Source organism: Parasteatoda tepidariorum, chromosome 5 (assembly GCF_982258835.1).
Source record: "Parasteatoda tepidariorum strain Cologne lab strain chromosome 5, Ptep-v5.0, whole genome shotgun sequence".
In the NCBI taxonomy this organism is placed as follows: Eukaryota; Metazoa; Arthropoda; class Arachnida; order Araneae; family Theridiidae; genus Parasteatoda; species Parasteatoda tepidariorum.
In genome coordinates, this window is record NC_141759.1 from 49,897,844 (window position 1) to 49,918,810 (window position 20,967).

The 20,967-nt window shown below is 31.2% G+C and overlaps 3 non-coding genes across 3 annotated transcripts; all 3 read left to right on the forward strand.

The window, feature by feature from the left end:
• Positions 1-7,154: 7,154 nt before the first annotated feature.
• On the forward strand, positions 7,155-7,317 carry LOC122270217 (U1 spliceosomal RNA). The gene has a single exon (XR_006225676.1). It is a non-coding gene; the product is annotated as a U1 spliceosomal RNA (small nuclear RNA).
• An 8,468-nt stretch (positions 7,318-15,785) lies between these two features.
• On the forward strand, positions 15,786-15,947 carry LOC122270216 (U1 spliceosomal RNA). Its single transcript, XR_006225675.2, has one exon. It is a non-coding gene; the product is annotated as a U1 spliceosomal RNA (small nuclear RNA).
• A 4,678-nt stretch (positions 15,948-20,625) lies between these two features.
• LOC122270219 (small nucleolar RNA U3) lies at positions 20,626-20,825 on the forward strand. The gene has a single exon (XR_006225678.1). It is a non-coding gene; the product is annotated as a small nucleolar RNA U3 (small nucleolar RNA).
• Positions 20,826-20,967: the final 142 nt, after the last annotated feature.

Here is a 20,967-nt window from a genome sequence, read left to right on the forward strand (position 1 = left end):
GATAATTTTTAAAATTTTTGATAATAGTTAAAAAAATTTCGGCGAGGGGGGATGTAACATAAAAAGCTTCAATTAATCTTTTATGTTAGTTTCTTCGTTATAAAACAACTCCTAATTTATTACTACTTAATTCTTCAAATCGAAGCACTTTATCATACTTTTAAAAAAACCACATCCTGTTTCTAAATCTACTTTTAGCCAACTATACATAAATTTAAATAAAGATATTTTTCCTTTTAAGCTTTGTGGGAATCGCGTGATCTATTTAATTAACCAATAGTAATTTCTGAGATTTCCCTCTTTTCCCTAAATAGAGGCATTTTCGGATTTTTTGCAAGATTTTCCCTACCAGAAACACTGTTTGCTGATGAAGTAAACATCACTTCTTCGCTCCCACTCAACTAAGAATGATCAAATAAAAGTTACTCTGATTTAAATAAAATCCTGTGTCTGTTTTCCTGCTCGGTCCGACTGCATCATTTTACATATATTTATTAACTTTATATATATTTATTATTTTACTTTATCTTTGAACAACTAATAATCAAATTTTGAGTTTACCGCTACCAATGTTCAATTTAGTAGTCTTGTATTTTTGAACCAAATCCAAAACACAAGGAAATTCCTTGATCATTTACTGCAGTGTTTCCCAAACTTATGACTTCTGTAAACCCTTTCTAAATTTTTCGTAACGCTTTGTACCACTAATAAAAAAATGGCACAAAAGTTAAAACTCACAACTGACTGGCTATTGACACCACTGATTATTAAGTCTTAACTACGCAAAAAATAGCCTGGTGGTACGCTTACCACACTTTGGGAAGCACTGATGTATTGAGAGAAATTTGCTTTCGTGGAGGTCTTTGATGGAGTTATCCCCAGGGCCGGATTAAGACCTCTTGAGGCCCTAAGCACTGAAAATATTTTGGTGCCCTCCCCCCTCTAACAATAAAAAATATATCTAGTACTAAGTCACGTGTTAATTCAAAATATAAAATCAAATTTTTTTTGTAAAAAAAAATATTTATTCAAATTAAATCCAAAAATTTTTTTTAAATAATATAATGAATTGAAAACTTTTCAATTAATATTAAAAAAATGACTTATGTTTGTGTGTATTTGCAAAAAAGCAAACACTTTGAATAACTTATGATTGAAAGTTTGAACTTTTATTTACTAAGACTCAAAATACTTTAAATTAGAAAAACAGACACCTACTTTTTCTAAAAAAAGCATACCTTTTTTTTTCAATTGATTCGAATTCTTGACTCTCGAAATAAATGACCATATCTCGAGAATTTTTCAAACGAACTTAAAAATTTTAGCACACAATAATAAAATTCATTTACCTAAAAATAGTTCCTTGTCAAAAATAATTTGTAAGAAGTATTAATCATTTTATATTATTTTATTTTCGAGAATATTCGAAAGAACTTTAAATTGAAAATTTAACAAATGTCATTTTAAATGACAAAATACAAAATTTAATCTGTACTAAATCAATCAAATAAACCTGAATCTTTCAATTTTAAAAAAGTTATATATTTAACATTTAATTTCTCAAGAACTTTTCGACAGATTTTGTTCAAATTTTGTATTTTACTATTTAAATTAATATTCTTTAAAATTATTTAATAGTTTGTATATTTTTGAATTCAAAATTGCTCCGACTATTAATAATAAATAATTTTTAAAAAAATATTTTTGACAGGGAATTATTTTTAGGTTAATGAATTTTATTATTAAGTGCAAAAATTTTTCAATTCGTTTCAAAAGTTTTCGAGACATGGCGAAATGCATGAAAACTACAATCAAATAAAGGAGCCCAAACTTTCAACCTAAAAAAGCTTTTGGGATCTTAATTTCCATATTGTGAATACCATCCATATTTTGAGAGACAAATATCCAAATTCAACAACAACATATACATATGTAGGTAGAGGAAGCACGTTTGCTCGATTTCATAACTTAAAAAAATATCTTCTGCACCAACTAATTAGCATATTTTAAGTTTGGCCCTCAAACCATTTAGATTGAGATCTAGTAAGTAAAATCCGATCATTAAATCAAGAGTTATTTAGGTTTTTTACTTTTTTTATTTTACGCACTGTACATAATAACACATAACTTTTACAAATAATAATGCTTTTCATTATTCCTTTTTCCTTATTAAACCTAATATATTAATAATGATAGGAAGAGAAATGAAGGGGAAAAAAAGTGATGAGTAATTTTATAAATGCAACAATTATCTTAAATGATCCCATAAAATCTGGATTAAAAATCAGAAATGAACTTATTTCATAATAACAGCTCACTCTAGATTGCATCTGTGGAAAACAGAACTAATTATCTAATAGAATTATTACTATTTTGTTTAATATTTTGGACATTCTCGTAGTTAGTTGACCTGTCAAAGTCAAAGGTACGGAAGAGCTTAACAGCAATAAATAACTATCAATTAAATCTTAATTTGACTAGTAAAAAAAATGACCTTTTAGAAAAAAATGATAGAAATCACTTAAAACTACTGCATTAAACCTGTACTTAAAACTCTTATAAGTGATAGCAGTAACTTTGGTCTGAAAAAGCTGTTACAGTAAATAAAAACTCTGTCCTCAATAAGTAAATAAATGCATGAACAAAATACTTTAAATAACTATAAATTCGATGATCAGATTTTCATTTACAAATTCAGAACATTCGTGTTTTTATAATACAAAACAAAAGCATAAGTATAGCAACAATGAATATAATATAAAAACTAAACTTAAATAATAATCAGTAGAAAATAACAAACCATCATTTTTAATTTATTCACTTTTTTTTGTGTTACGATATTTTTTATTCCTGTATGCATACGCGTACATAATACCACATTAGTTTTATAGAAAATAATTTTAGGTTTGGAAAAATATAATCCTTAGAAACATAAACAGAAGTATTGTATGTAATTTTATTAAACCAACATTTATCTTAAACCTACTAAAATCTATTTTGCCTACTAAAATTTTATGTAGGTACTAAATATTTTACATATTCTTTACAACATTTAAAGACAAATTCGTAAAATAAATCGAAGTAAAATTTGTGTATTGTTACCTAAAATTTTTATTTTAAATCGAATAACTATTTTTATTATAACGTCAAAGAATGAAATTTATTTCGATAAGATCAATCATTTAAAAAATTTAATTACTTCTTAAAACTTATAATACGGCATCATCCCCTCTTAAAAAATACGTCACATTGTATTTTTAACAAAAACTTGAAATTTGTTTTTATTACTTTTGAGTATTATTGTGTAATAGAATGCTTAAAATGTAAAAAAAAAAAATTATAATTTTTAATAATTTTAATTTTATTTTTTACATTTAAGTTCAATTAATTTTTTATAATTAAAATATAATAATTCTTTAGGAAAATTAAATTCTTCACTTATATTGATTTAGACACAATCAATATTGATCGATAAATAATAATTATTGATAAAATTATTTGAAGGGTTTAGCTACTACCTGAAGCAGCATCAGCTTTACACTATTCCAGAATGCTTTCAAAAGCAATAATTTAGAATAATGTTTTAGTAGAATAAACTTTTTCTGTGCATTCATGTAGGATTCAGTGCACTCACATTCTGTGCATTCACGCATACACGGAGGTGTGTAAATACGAGAAATTAGTTACTGATTGTAGCATAAATAATATTATTGGTTAAAAATAATGTCAATCAAGAAACTTTTCTTTTACTAGACCTCCCACTTTCTTCAATCTTATAAGTCACCATTTATTTGTATCTCTACCCCCCCCCCCCCTCGAAAGGAAAACAATTTGAATTTTCTGAGATATGCAACCTTTTTTCGTTTGAAAAAAAAAGAAAAGAAGGGGGAATGAGTCCCCTATAGGATGCTTAAAGATATCTGAGATGAAAGGATGTTCTCTGTCTGTAGTAAATCAATTGGTTACACTTGGCTTGCCCTTAAAGTGTTTCTTCTCAGAAAATTTAGCTTTGTATGCTATCACATATGTTGGTGACAATCACGGTGGTCCTGTTCAGGAACCTTCGAATTCATGGAATTGAATGCTGGCAATATACATCTTTTGTTATAGGCAGAAAGCAAGATCAAGTTAAATTGAACCACGTTTCCCAGAAGTCTGTTACTTATAATAAAATAACAGGGAACAACAATATTTTTCCCACTCGTTTATGCAGAATGACCAATTTTTATTTTAAGAAAAAGTTAAATGGATAATGGAAATACCTTAACTAATTATTTATTTATTTCAATCTGATTTACACGCGAGCAACAAGTAAAAATTAAGCACAACTATTACATTTTTTTTAGTGATAGAAATAGTATTATTATATTCAAAATATTTACATGTTCAAATTATCATCATAATAAAAGTTGATGAAATTACACACATATATTGTATATATATATAATAATTATCATTAAAGATTTTCCTTATTAGTTATTAAACATATTTTAAAATTCTATAAATAAAAATATCTTTCTTAAATTTGCCATTTATTTTTAATTTGAAATTTTCAGTACTTTTCTTATTTCTTAATTATAATTTTTACAAATTTCGTTATAAGATGCACAAAGTATAGTTTACTTGCACTAAACAAAATTCAATGATTGAAAATTTGATTTTATTGCTACTTATTTCTTACATTTGCTTTCAAAATTAAATTAGTTTTAATGGGTACTCTTCTTAACGTATTTTTCACCGTCAACGAGCATCCGGTTCACACTGAGAATTTACACATCTTTTGTGCTGAACTTTTATAACATTTATATTTATACAAGACTCTAAGGACTAAGGGACCTATAATTCTCCCCTTATTCAAAAACTAGCTGCTTGCATTCATATTACGTAGTATATATTTTAAATCTAATATATTCGATATATATAGATAAAAAAAAATCATAAGTAATGCGAAGTGTGTGGTCATATTTTTCGCAAATTTAACCTCTCCTCCACAAAGAAATTTCGAAAAATGATACTTAAATACAGCTCCTTTTTCTTAATTTAGTGAATAAAAAAAATTATTTGACGTAAATTTGTGAAATAAATTTTTGGAACACAATCTTTACGTAATTTGATGACTTCTTTTCCAGTTACAATGAGAATATAATTAAAAATATAGTATAAGCAAATATTTTATGTAGTATAAACAAAAACATGCACAACATAGATTTTTTTTTTCACCTCAAAAATCACATTTTTTACATCATCAAACCATTGCATCAAAATTTTGTAAATCAAATTTTTTCTTCATGAAAATATCAAATTGCCGGAGTATTAACTTGCTACAACTGCGGAAAATATTCTGTAAACATGAATCGTAGTAGTATGTTATGGAATCATTGTAATGGATAAATAAATAGAGCTTTTATCGCATAGAAATTCACTACCTAATTTCATTATACGACCAAAAATTTTTGATACAAAACATCTTTCGTTTTTTTTTTCCTTTTATTATGTGAAATTTCGTACTCAGAAATGGTTGTTATCTACTCTTAAAATGGAAGCTCAAAATAATAAATTTATTATCAATGTTTCAAAAAAAAAAAATTACTGCGAACATTTAGTTAGGCTTTGTGGTGCCCCCTATCCTCTGGTGCCCTAAGCACGTGCTTAGTGTGCTTAATGGTTAATCCGGCCTTGGTTATCCCGCATTTGAGTTATATGGGGTGGAAAGCCACGAAAACTTACCACGGTTAGCCTGACGACATGGGTACTCTAACTTATGCTCTATGGAAGCAGCGTTGTCCCGCCGAATATGATACCAATGAGAGTGTGGTCAACAAATCTGCGCTTCTAATACGGAAATAACGAAAATCAATATCTGGATGGGCATTTGAAAAGGAAAAAAAAACACTTCGGTATTCGATTGTTTTTTACATCAAAAGTATATTTTCCTTGCAAGATGGACAAATAAAATAATAAAATTATCATGGTGTTGTGATTAAGAACAACTTATAACTCGCATAAGAATAAGTTTTAGCTCACATTTTTTCTTTTAAATTCTTTTATGAATATTTACTTTTTAAAAAAAGGATTGTCGCCATAAAAGTTGAAAATATAGTAATCACCAACACATCATAAAAATGTTTAAACACCAGTTGTACTTCGAAAGACATAGAGTCACATTGACTTAATATTGGCAAATTAAGTGACCCTAAGCCTGGAAATGATACCGAGAGAAATTCTGAAAGAAGGCAATCGACTTCGAAAGAATAAAAGTCACGCCAACAGTTGGAACTACAATGGAAACAAGTCACTAAAGTAAAAAGAAAGTTGTTGTTGAATGGGAAGAAAACGCTTTTTGTGTCAAATTGGAGTTCTCTAAATTTCGAGAAGTATACGAGGAAAAAGAAATGAAACATATTTTTGTAAAAATTTGGAAAAACTTGATGAGGAAGGAGTTGTGGAAAGTGTTTGAAATATTTGTATTGAGGATCGAAAGGAATAGAACCAAATAATAGGAGCAGAAAAATATAGGATTTTGGAAGTTAGTCCCAGTGTACTAAGCATAGAAATAGAAAGTGCAGTATCATAAGACGAATCCGTCGACGGAGTTTCTGAAGAAATAGTAAAGGTGGTAAAAGAAAATGGATGTCAAATCATCATTACAATGCTTCATTAAGTGCTCTAATACTTTCTCAGGCAATCTATAACCTGAATATCGTATTATATACATATGCTATTGCTCAAGAAAACGGCAAACTCGGACGCCAATAATTGGTATGATAGTATGAGGGACACCATAGCACCGTTTATGTTTTAAATTTCTACAACCATTTTAAAAAGGGTCAAAAACAAATTCTCATAATTACTTCGCAACTAAGTTCTTATTTCTATAAAAATATATAATTATTCTAAATAAACAATTAACTTCTAATTCTTTAACACTACTTGCATTACGACTTAAGACAATCAAACAAATTTTTTGTAACTATAGTATTGAGAATAGATAGAGAAATACTCGACTTAAGGGTGCCACATAAGATATATATATTTATGAATTAATGCAATATTAAATAACTGTACGTAGATAAACAAATAAAATACAAACGTTTGACTACCAGGAAAAATAATATACAATTGGTTTTAGATATTTTAAAAATCTAATTGATAGCATACTTACTTGGCGTCGGAGTTGCTCTGATCACGGAGGGAGCTCTCCTGGTTGGAGGCCATCCATTGCACTTCGGAAGGCTGACGACTGCCACTTCCGCAAATTGCGGTTGGTTGGGGCGCGTAATTTTTGGTAGTCGGGGACTGCGTTCGCGCTGATCCCTGGTAATTAAAAAGTAGGTTGACATTACATAATGTGACTGACTATGCGCCGGAAGCTTTCATCGAGATTCCCAGTTTCAGATGGAATTCTTTCCCCATTTCAAGAAGCTCGAAAAGGAATGTAGGCGTTACTTTTCATTGTTTTCCCAATCGATAGTAAAGTTAATGAGGTAATTAATAGCTCTTATATATGATATTTATACTAAGATACAGTGAGATCATGCGTTTTAGTCAAGGAACCCAGTACGTATAACTATCTGCTACCTGTTCGCGAAATATATACAAATATTTTTTTTTTCGTTGTAAGCTAACATTTTCTGAAAATTTCTGTTGAGAGTTGCAGCCATTTAACTTCATTGATTTACTTATTATTCTTAAAAATTAAGTGAATAAAAATATTTTAACCATCTTGGAAAAAAATTTTATACATAGGATGTATAGTACAACCTTAAAAAAAATTCCGTTATATATTTTTTTGATAGCGTAAAAATTAATAATATAAAGCCTATAGAGTTAAACTATTTAAATTCGTCTAAACTTTTTCATTTTCAATAACGCTTGCAGTAGTTACGTACGTAAAAAGTAATGCTTGCAGTAGTTACTGTTTTAAAGATTCATGGGAGATATATTTTCTTTGATTGTTCCATGGGAGATATATTTTCTTTGATTGTTTCATGGGAGATATATTTTCCTTGTATCACCAATATTGTATTAACCCATTAATCATCAAAACTCTCGGACTCTATTTAAATTTTTTTTCTTCCAATACATAACATGGATGACTGAAATATTCTAAATTTATTTCCGTGGTATATACATGCATTTGTGTTCACCAAAACACAAAGATGTCATCAGACCGTTCTATATAATACTTAGAAATTTTTGATAAATGGTGGAAAAATTAATTAAAAGGAAAAAAATCTAATATAAATTCTCTTACGTGGCTCCCGAATTTTGGCTGTATCTCTTTTCCGCCGGTGGCAACGTTTGCTTTGTTATGTCTACGTTACTATTTCTCTTACACGGCGAATCGACCAATGATTGCAGCTAAAAATGTCACATGCCAAATCTAACTGAGGTGGCTCAACATATAGCTCTTTTAAAAACGGAAACTGAAATAACCAGAGAGTATCAGCTGCGGCAATCTCATACTATTAAGCTAGGCAGAAGTGAGTAGTCTTTGTCAATAGATCTCTATTTTAGAATTTTGTCGAAAGCGCTTTTTTTCACGAATTTATATATTACGAATTTATTTGGCGATTTTTAATTAGAATTTTGTGCATTTGCAATGTCCTTAAGTTAATAGCGAGCTTGGTTTGCGAAGCAAACCATATAAGATTGCGTAGCAATTTTCGGGGATTGGGCAGGGGGTGCAGCCCACTAGTAACTTATATTGCTTTACTGCTAACAAAGCGGAGAAAGTTGTCATCTGTGTATCGACGTTTATCTCCTTTTCTACACTATTTTATGAAATCTTATTTTTAGTTCCATATCGTACTGGGGTTGGACAAAATTATGAAAACAGAACAATTTTATGTAACTCCAGGCAAACAATATTTCTTTTAGTAGCAAACGTTTTGAAAGAGTTTGCAAGGCAAAACTGTTAACACAATTTGAAAGCTTTTAAGAATAGTGTCCTTTCTCAAATATAAGAAATTTGTATCGATCAAGCAAAACGCGCAACAACGAAATGAGCGTTAAAAGCTTTTTCTTTTCAACACCACTAAAGTTAAGAGAGCAATCGTATACAAATGTTGTAATCTTATATAATAATTTCAAATCACTATTTTTTAGACGAGGTTTCGTAATTCAAAAAAGACCTGCCTCCTTTAACGCATGTCGATAGTGCGTGAGTGAAAGGCGTTATTGCGTATCGATTCTTGTACGTTTGTGCTGCGTGGTATTAAATTGTGATTATGTGAATGTGTTTTGTATCCCGAGGCGGAGTCAAATTCAAACATCCTAATTAATTTGGTTCAAAATCTTAACTAAATATTGAAACATTAAATAAACTAATAAGATAACTAAATTGCAGTAAGACATTAATCACCTTAAAGAAAAAAATAATCAACTATAAAGTCAAAATAAACATCTGAATAAGGCATTGAATGAAGCGAAAGATGTTCAAGAAATGGAAACGACAAGTACACCTACGACTTATTGCGTGCCTGCAAACAAAAAGAGAAAAAATACGAAAAATAAAGGTAAGAAGCTTGATTCTAATTCTCCTAGTGAAAATAATGTAAAAAACCAATTATTGAAATACATTTTAATTCTAATTCTGATTTTAAAATACATCATAACAAAAACTTCAGAACTGTTAATGCAATAGATGGCAGCACGATTTTGTAATCGGAATGTTCTGATCCTGGGAAGCTTTTTAAAGATCCGCCTACTAATCAAGACACGCCTACTTTTCATGTAAAATATACAATTGATGAAAACTACGACTAGGAGGAATCAGAAACTTAAAATATGGAGCAAGAAAATGATTTTCAATTACCTGCACCCAAAAAGGTCAGAAAACCACCAATACCTTTGTAAGATAACAACTCTATGGATGGAAGGAAATAAATGATTCACTCAAAAAACATGATGTTATAGATTCACAGGTAAAATTTTAGGTGACCAGGTAAATTTTAGAATGGAAAGAACACAGATTTGTCACTGATTTATTTCAAAAGTTAAAAATAAAATACCACACGTTCCAATTAGTTGAGGAGAAAAAAGTAAAGTAGTCTTGAAAGTAACCTTAAAGAACTTACCAGTTGAGTATGAAGAAGGTGATTTTTTTTCTCTTCTGAATTTGAGGCATATGGTTCTACTCTAACACAGGGCAAACAAATCATAAAATACAGGGATGGTCTTAGCATTAAAATTTCACTCTCCCCAAAAGAAACAAGATTCGGAAATCTCATCATCAAAGTTGAGAGCTATCGAAGGTGGCGAGGCGTCACTCATTGCTTTCGCTGTCAGCAATTTAATCATGTCCAGTAAACTTGTAACCACGTCGCGAAATGTTTGGAGGGAACCGTCTTTCATTCCAGTGTACTAAATCGAAAGATCAATCGTTAATTTGCGCAAACTGTGAAGGCTCACACCCAGCAAAATTACAGACAATGTGTCAAATATCCCCAATTCAAACCTGAATCCAATTACAGTAACAATTCTGAAAACAATGCCATCTACAACAAGAGAACAGTTCCAATAAAATCTTATCCTGCAACTTTGAAAGAAAACAGAGTACGTGAAATCCAAAAAATCCCCAGTGACACCAATGTCACAGTCAAAAAAAGCACGAACACTTCTAACCGAATTAAAAGACATCAAGTCTCTAAAGAATTTCTCTACTCAATGACCTGAGAAGACTATTCCAAGAAAAACAAGACATGCCACCTTCAGCTCAACATGAATAATCAGCCCAAAAGAAAAACACCATTAAAAATTATTAATAAGAATGAGAATGGCATCATAAATAAAATACAGGAACTGAAGGACTTCATCACTGAGCGAGATCCTGATTTTATAGTAATAGCAAAAACATTTCTTAACAGAACAAACTGGAGCCACCCTATCTCCAACAGAGGAGGTAGGGTGGCTCTGCTAGTCAAAAACAATCTCAAAACTGTCGAATTCAGCAGCACAACAACACATGAATACGAACAAATTTCTATTCTCATAACCTATGACCATCAAAATAACGGACCTATTCAATATCTCAAGACATCCACTAACAGTTTCAGACATTAAGCTACTCTTCCCTGCTAGTTTCCACTCAATAGTTAATAGTTCAACTCAAAGCACAATACATGGGGATGCAATAGAAGTAATCATAATGGTAAACATCTTAAAAATCTTGTGAATAAATTTGACCTAGTAGTAATGGCACCTCAAATCACAAGCAACAGGAATAAAATAAACACACAAAAATTAATTATTCCTCTGCGTGATTTTTAAGTTAAGACTAGTGTCAGTAATCAGGGCTCGTTCTTTCTTCTAAAATTAAAAAAGTCAGAGCAAAATTAAGAATTTAAAATGCATTTTACTAAGTTTGTATTCGCTACTATGTTTAATATTTCCAAATAAACGTACTAGTAAAATGTCAAACCTGAAATTTTTAACTTCTTTTTATTCTATTTACAGCCCTAAGAATTGTATTTAAATGTCTTCAGCAGAAATTTTCAAGAGATTTTAACTTTACAGTCAGCATACCACTTCTACCGTTCTCTCACTTTGATCTAATCGACTTACACCAGCATATTATCTCTATTCCCGTTTTCCATGGACATTTTATCTTATGAAAAAGTGAGGTGTCGGCCTCGCGGACAGGTTCTTCGCAACTAACGCGCATTACTTATGCTTATGTTGAAATGAGAACAGAGTACCAGCCTATTTGCAGGCTTCAGCTCATTCACCTCTGTGAGTTGATGGAAAGTTTTGGAGCGAAGCTCCGAGTGATGTTAGATATTGCTGGAAAGTTCGAACAGAGTCTTTAAAGGTGGCAACTGTTGTTGGAAAAAAGGCGTAGTCATGATTTATCAGGAACAATTCCCTTCAGTAGAGTTTGAAGAAGTTCAATCATTTCCTCAACAGTTCTTATAGTTTCTTTTTATTGAGAGAGTCTAATCTATTGACAGAAGATTCCGGGAAGGATTTTCTTGCCTATTTTCTTTAAATTGTTACTTTTTTGGTAGGTACGAGAAATTTAAAACATTCAGATATTTCTAAATATTCTTAGCATTTAAATTATTTTTTACAAATCGCAGCAATTTTGATCATGCCGAATAAGGCTAATAATAGTAATTCCTTATTTTGATAAGTAGAACTTCTAATAACCTATTTTGCTTAATGTGTGAATTAATAAAACCTGGAAAAATAGAAAATAATAATACATCAAAAAAGTTAATATTAGCTTAATAATTGCAAATTGTTAGAATTCAGGCTTCTTTATGGAAGTAACTAGAAAGGCTAATATCTTGAGATCCAACCTTAAAAAAGATCATTCATTTCATTTTTTTTTTTAAATTATGTTGAGTATATAATTTGTCGGCTAAAATAAAATTAATGCCTAAGGGACATCGGTGTGTGTAAAAATCCAACGCAGAAGATGTAAAATCAATTTAATGTATGGTAAAGTAATAAAAATAATAAAATAAATAATGGTTTACTATATCTTGCAAACTACGTTATAGATTCTAAATATATCGCGTTTTGACTAAAATTTTCAAATTTATTTCAATTTTCTCCTACAGATTTATTAAGCAATATTCTAGGGTCGTCTAAGTCTTTTATTATTTAAAATGAAATTGTCTCTTACAATTTATCATGAGTTTGCAACAAATTAAAATTAATTTTAAAAGTTTTTTGCAGTTATTCTCAAAACGGTGTGGACAAACCGGTTCAGTTTTAAGCCTATGAAATAATAGTTACGTAAAATAAAATGTTGATTTTGACTGCAGGACACCTAGACTATGCAAAATAAGGATAAAGGGCATTTTCTTTAACTACAGTTTTATCAACTTTCATGCTCCTACAGAGGACAAAGATGGCGCGGAAAAGGAGCTTTTCTACGAGGAGCTACATAGATTATATAATTCATGTCCTAAAAATGACGTTAAAATCTTTCTAGGGGATGCAAATGCAAAAATTGGAGTGGAAAAAGAGTTCAGGCCAGTGATTGGAGGGTATAGTCTTCATGATATTTCAAATGACAACGGAAAAAGACTCATAGATTTTGCTACAGATCATAATATGGTCATACCAAGTACAATGTTCCAACATAAAAGAATTCATAAAATGACTTGGAAATCTCCTAATGGAAATACTTACAACCAGATTGACCATATTTTAATTGATTCAAGACACAAATCGGATATACTGGACGTAAGATCTTATCGTGGGGCAAACATAGATCCCGATCATTTTCTAGTTCTGGCAGAGGTTAGAGCCAGAATATCAAATATTCGTAAAGCTCGCGGAGAACGTCTGAAAAAATATGATGGTGAACAGCTAAAAAAAGAGACTACAAGAAAAAAGTTCCAGGAACAAATTGAAAAGAGGCTTGAAGTGACTGATGATTCTTCAGAAAGGGATGATGTTAACAGGGAATGGAATGTTATTAAGAGAGCTCTTATCGAAACAGGAGACCAGGTTGTGGAAAAGATCGAGAGAACCGGAAGAAAGGACTGGTTTGACAATGATTGTTTTATGGCAACTTATAAAAAGAATGAGGCTTATAAAAGAATGATAAGTTCAAGGCATGCAAGAAATGCTGAAAATGCTTATAAAGAAGCAAGAAGAGAAGAGAAGAAGATCCATAAAGAAAAAAAGAGATTATTTTTCGAAGATCTTTTTGAAAATGTTGAACATTTAAGGGGATCAAGGGAAAGCAGAGCTTTCTTTCGAGAAATAAACTTGGGTCGCAAGGAATTCAAGCCAAGAACAAACTCTTGCAGAAGCAGGGAAGGAACGATCTTAAGCGATAGAGAAGAGGTGCTGAACAGATGGAATGAACACTTTGACCATCTGTTGAATGGTGATGAGGAAGAAGACGAGATAGCAATAGACAATTTACAGATGCATAACCAAGAAATGGTTACACCTCCAACGTTGGAAGAGGTCATCATGGGAGTTGACAAATTAAAAAACAATAAAGCTCCTGGCCCTGACACCATACCATCTGAATTAATAAAAGGTGGGGGAATGGAGGTTGCGAAGAAAATATATGATCTATTACTAATTATATGGGAACGGGAAGTAATCCCAGAGGATTGGAAAATTAGTTTGACTTGTGTAATTCATAAAAAGGGAGATGTTCTTGAATGCTCAAACTATCGAGGAATTAACTTACTTTGCACGAGCTATAAGGTATTCTCAAATATTTTATTCAATAGACTTACTATGTTTTCAGAGGGAATAATAGGAGAGTATCAAGGTGGTTTTAGAAGGGGAAGATCAACTACTGAGCAAATTTTTACCATTCGGCAGATATTGGAGAAAACGAGAGAATTTGGAATTGATTTGCACAACCTGTTCATTGACTTTAAAACCGCCTATGATAGTATTAACAGAAAAGCTCTGATCATGGCAATGAGAGAATTTAAAATACCAGAAAAATTGGTGAGATTGATTAACCTAACACTAAGTGAAACTAAAATCATGGTAAAAATACAGAATTGTTTATCAGAGCCATTAGAAATAAAAAATGGTGTGCGACAGGGAGATTCTTTAGCCTGTCTCCTCTTTAATCTAGCATTAGAAAAGGTAATAAGAGATTCAAAAATCAATAACAGAGGAAATATATTTAATAAGTCAATACAATTGTTGGCTTTTGCTGACGATATAGGAATTATTGCTCGAACACCAAGAGCACTTGAAGAGGCCTTTATTTCTTTAGAGAAAGAGGCCCTGAAGATGGGTCTAAAAATAAATGAAAATAAAACTAAATATATGCCTTGTACTAAAACAGCCCACAGGAGTACCCATCTAAAAATTGGGGGACATTCATTCGAGGTAGTGGACAGCTTCACGTATTTAGGCTCTGAAATAAATAACAGGAACGATGTAACTGCAGAAATACGAAAGAGAATCACAGCAGCAAATAGGTGCCTTTATGGATTAAGAAAGTTTTTAAGATCAAATGTAATCAAGAGAAAAACAAAGCTGTTATTATTTAAAGGCCTCATTAGGTCAGTTTTAATATATGCTTGTGAAACATGGACATTGACTCGTGCAGATGAAGAAATGCTGAGCATATTTGAGAGAAAGATATTACGGTGCATTTTTGGAGGAATTAATAAAAACGGTCAGTGGTTAAGAAGATCAAATTTAGAACTCTATCGATCATATAATGAACCAGACATCATAAGATTCATTAAGGTCCAAAAGATAAAATGGGCAGGCCACTTAGTAAGAATGGAAGAAGACCGTATTGTGAAAAAGATTTTTGATGCCCGGCCGACAGGAACACGTAGAAGGGGCAGGCCAAATCTCAGATGGCTAGATACCCTGGAGAAAGATTTATCTATATTAAAAATAAAGAATTGGAAGTCCATTGCCAAAAGAAGGACAGCTTGGAAAAAACTACTGGAGAAGGCCAAGGCCCATCCTGGGCTGTCGAGCCAGTGAGGAAGGAAGGAAAATAAAATGTAAATTTTTTCGTACTAAATTATTTTTTTCTTCAGAGCATTTAAGAAATTTAAATTGACACTAAATAAAAAACAAAAGAAATTTATATGTGCAAAGTAATAATCGTGTTGAATACGAATCAGTGATCCTTTACGCGAGATAGCTTCATATTTGCTGCGTTATCAAGGAAGACTTTTGAGTATGAAAATTATCGCAAATATGGGTGCAGCTTCATTGTATGTAATACACAATGAGAATATATATTGCATATAAGTAAAATTTAAAACTACCAGGATGAAAGAAAATTATTTAGTATCAAGTTTTTTCTGTTTTGCTGATGTAGCATACTTACCTGGCACTGGGGATGCCTTGATCAACAAGGAGGCTCCCCCGAGCAGAGACCTTTCATTGCACTTAGATTGGTTGACGCTCGCCACATCCACAAATTGTGGTTGCTTGGGGTGCATAATTTTTGGTAGTTGGGACTGCGTTCGCGCTGTCCCTATAATGAAAACATGATATTCTTAAAGTTGATTCGGTTCCTTTCATATATAACAATGGGATCCATAAACATTTGTGGAGTAGGTCTAGGTATAGCTGGTTCCGATTTTCTTTATAGTTGACCTTTTAACGATACTTAAGTTGAACATTAGTTACTGTAGATCAGAACAGTAAGTTATAAAGAAAATTCGTTTTATTCTTAAAATATTTAATATAGAGAATGAAATTTTCTTATTATTTTAAGTGGTTTTCATTTTGTCTATGGAAGTTACCTTATACGTATTCTTTGCCCAAGACATTGAAAGCCTAGTTATAAAAGGGCTCGTCTATCAGCTGCCCGTTCAATAGGATTTACATTTGAAATCACTTTAAAACTCAATTCATTTCTGACACACTATAAACTGAAAGTAATATTTGTTATTAAGCTAGACTAGGATTACATTCATCGCTTCAGAAGGAGCATTATACTGAATAGTTAATTTATTACTGGACGAAAGAATTTTGAATTATGAGCTATAAATCTCTTATACCTTATTAATCTACGTATTTTTCTATAGTGAAGTCTAAAGTTTCGATTGTTTTTATTAATTAGAAACTGAGAAAATTTGAATTAAATATTTTTAAAAAATATCATTTGCTGGCACTGAAAGTTTTGATTCAAAGTGGCTATGCATCTGGTTTTTTTTTAAAATGATTCATTCCACAATTGATTCAGTTTCAGCAATGTGCATAAGTAGGCATTTATTAGGAATAATATATTTATGAATTATTCTACATATATTTCAATGATTAAACAATAAAAGTATAAACAAAGTTATAAGTTATACAAAAGGAATCTTTATATCGTGTTAAACCAAACTCTTGTGAAATCAACGACCATTATCTTTAATATTGTTGCTGTTTTAAAAGACTCTGCAAAGCGTATAAGGATGCAGAATATAAAGAGCTATCAAATACGTAGCCAAATTTTTTAAGCGTCTTAAAATATCGCAGTATCTTATATATCGTCCTAACATCGTAATTTTAAAATTTTATTTTTAATTACCAACCACTAGTTATTCACAGAACTATTCAATCAATTATTTCATTAGATTTTCTTCTCTCTCAGCACCACCTCTTCCCCCCATCTCCATTCCACCTCACTACTCCTCATCATCGAATTACTACTACAGATGAATCGGTTAATGCCGCTTCGCGGTAGCGCACCGAGATTTATATGATTTCTACCATTCTTCTCTCTCTTTATGCTGTCCAGCAGATTTCCCCCCCCCCGGATAATATACTTATCAATTTTGTTTAATTTTTATTAGTACGGAAAGTTTTTCTTTAAATTAACACTCGTTTCAAATAATTGGCAAGTTTTTTTTTTTTTTTTTCGAGTCTCAGAACTATAGCCAGTTGGCTGATAAGAATTTAAGAACATTTTGCTATAATAAAATTACTTTGCGCAAAACATCTGACTGATTGCATTAAATAAGTGCACCCTTCTTTTCTAAAAATGAGCAAACAAATTACATATTTATTTACTTTATTGCTTTTAATTTGTCTGATTTGTGAAAAGTGAATACATATTATTGCAACTCATAAAACCCTAACTGTTTGCTTTAAATGAACAAATTTGAACAGCATTTTTATTTTGACGTTCAATCTTGCTACACCGTTAGCTTTACGATAACTGCTCTTTTAAGAACAAGATGTTGAAAAAATTTACTTAAGATTATTAAGATTGCTTTTCAACTTTAGCACAATTTACAAGACGATATTATAACTTGTTTACAGAAAAATGCCTTATTTTGATAAGAAAAAAAGACTAAAACTTGAAGTTTGTAAAAAAAATTCCAAAGCCATGTTCTTTTTATAATGATCATTTGATTTGAAATAGGTAACTAATAACATACGCAATTTTTGAATCTATTCTGATATAAAATAAGAGGATCAGCATACTTTTTTACTGAAACTATGAATATAAAGTTTTCCTATATTTCGTCATAAGAGGATAAAAATAATATTACTCCAAGGAACCCTCTCAATAATTTCGTAGTTTCCAGAATTGAAATCTATTTGAATGAATAAGCTTATTTCATTAATTTATTGATATCGATATCAAGGATAAGGATACACGTTGGAAAACCCGTTTACTATTGTACAATAAATGCATTATTTGAAGAAAATTATTTAATAATATTAGCAAATAAGGTTGTAAAAATAAATTCTTTCGAAGTACGCCTAAAGTATAATCTAGAATAAATTTCAGAATCAATAAATGAAAAATGCAATTTCAAACAATTTCGTGTAGGACGGAAACGTTAACTTGTCTAAAATAACTGTCCTTGTAACTACTTAGCTTTGATTACTAATGCCAGGGGACATTATGATGACATAAGAGACATAAATGAAGTAAAAACAACGTAAATAACACAAATGATGTCAGATAAATGGTTTATGTGTTCAAATTCTCATTCAATCATTGCAGACCGTAATGACAACAATAACTTATTTCAAATTTTTTATAATATATATGAAAAATAACATTTAATTTAAATTAAGATACAACGAATATATGATATGCTAATAATATAGAGATTATCCTTTTATTCCTTCAGATAATTTTACACATGAGTTGTTTTCTTCATAATTAAAACGGAAAAAAAATCAATGAGAAATTACTTTGGTCATTAGGTATACTTTTCAAGAATCTAATGTTTTGTTGTATCATAACAACAACAAAAAAAAACTTAAAAACGAAAAAAAAAAAAAAAAAAAACATATTATTTTTTTATTGCTTTCTTGTAAAGGGGTGATGAAATTTTCTGACTTAAGAATCGGGCACTAATTCAAAAAAGGATGAGTACCAATAACCAGGCGTTGTGGTTTGAGAACAATTTATATTTGAATTAAATGCAATGCAAATTTTTTTTAATAGCAAATTATAATTTTTTTTTTTTTTTTTTTTTTTTTTTTTTTTTTTTGTATAACAGGAGAAAGGGCATATTTCTGTTCCGTTACCCCGATGTTATGTCTACAATTATGCTAAAGAACAATTTTCTTTCTTCCTTTGCATGTGATCTTTCTTTCACATCGTTGATTTCAGAGCTGTAATCGGTTTCTCACTGATTGCTACAGTTTTTATGCATATTGAATTATATGTTCCAAACAAGAATTTTTTTTGAAATTCACTCAATTAACTACTTAGTATCTCTCCACTTCTCTGCCGCGAAGAGAATAGTGAGAACAAATCGTTAATACACCTCAGTTTATAGTGCAATAAGTTAAATTCATGTGTTTTTTGCCTTAAGTGTTATTTTCAAAGGAGTAGGGAAATGTATAAGCCATGGCAGCTCCGAGGACAGAGCACTCGTCTCCAAATGACGTTTCCCAAGTACGAATTCCAACATTGGCTGAGCGATAGGAATTCTGATTCCGGCTCGCGCTAATCGTAGTGCTGACAATAAAAATCCTCATCACTAGATCATGGGTTAAAATCCTCTTGCCGTCGAACTAACCATGAGCGGTTTTAATTATTTTTCTCTCCATGTAACCTAAATGCACGTTAGTTCTGTCAAAAAGCACGAAAACAAGTCTCTCCCAATGCTTCCTCCGTCATCTCCTTTGTCTCCAGATTAGGTTCACAGTTACAAGGCCTGTTCAAAATTACAAACCTGGATTATGTCGGTTCTAGATCAATTAAAATAACAAGATAGTTATAAACACAGAATTGGGTCGGCTGCTCAACGTCGGTAACAAAATATACGGATATTAATATATATAGAAATATACGTTTGTTAAAAAAACTTGTGCATTCAAGGAAAAATAACTAAACCAAAAATATATTGAAAAATCTTCGTAGCTTTCTGAACAAAACTATAATATTTAAAATCCTTACATCCGAATCAGGTAAGATAAAGTATTTGTATCTCATTGAAAATAAGAATAAAAGAAAGTGTTAATATGTAAGTTAAGTGAACATTTCATATTGTTGTGAAAAACCTTGGATAGAAAGTGGGACTTTTCACTTTATACGTATTGTGTATGCATACATTGACAAGTACACATTGTACACTGTATACGCATTGCACGTACTGATATAAAACGTTTTCCCTGAGTTATTTTGTACGTGCAGTGACATTTCACACTGTTGTGAGAAGCTTTGCATAAAAAGTAGGCGTTACTTTCCACTGTATACACATTTGTAGGCGTTACTTTACTCTTTATACGTATTTGTAAGCTTTACAAATAATAAAAGAGATATTTTTATATGTTGTTGTTGTTAATTTACGTCGCATTAGAGCTGCACAATGGGCTATTGGCGACGGTCTGGGAAGCATCCCGGAGGATGATCCGAAGACATGCCATCACAATTTTGATCCTCTGCGGAGGGGATGGCAGTGGCACCCCCGCTTTCAGTAGCCCGACGACCTGCACGCGAAGTCGAGCACTTTACGGTAGCACAGTTTAAAGAGGACCAATACCGCACACCCTCGGTCCCTACGCAGACTGATCCAAGTGGTCACCCACCCGCACACTGACCGCAGCCAGTGATGCTTGACTTCGGTGATCTGCTGGGAACCGTGTCTTAACGATCAGTCCACTGCGGGACAGATATTTTTATAAAAGAGAAATTAACAATGCCACTCAACACTTCAAATTTATGCAAATAAGTTGTACGAACGTGGGAATTTGTTTAGGATCATACTTCATAGGATCAATTCAATAGTATGATTAATGAGTTCACTCACCGAACTTCGCAGAAAACCTAACCGCGAATATGTGGAATCGGGTTTTCTTCTAAGCGTGAAGCAGTTGTTTCTTTCTATGATAGATTGAGCAATATTGAAGATCTGTTTGACATTCCGCTAAATGGATGGAAAAAGCTCGTTCTGAGTATTTCAGGAAAATGAAATTTAATTTACTTCGAGTTCTGTTATACTCAGAGGCGTAGTTTGGGTTTACAGTGCTCGGAAACAAACTCAGCTTTTGCACCCTTTCATGTTGTAAGGCTTAAAAATGGGCTTTTCGAAACTATTT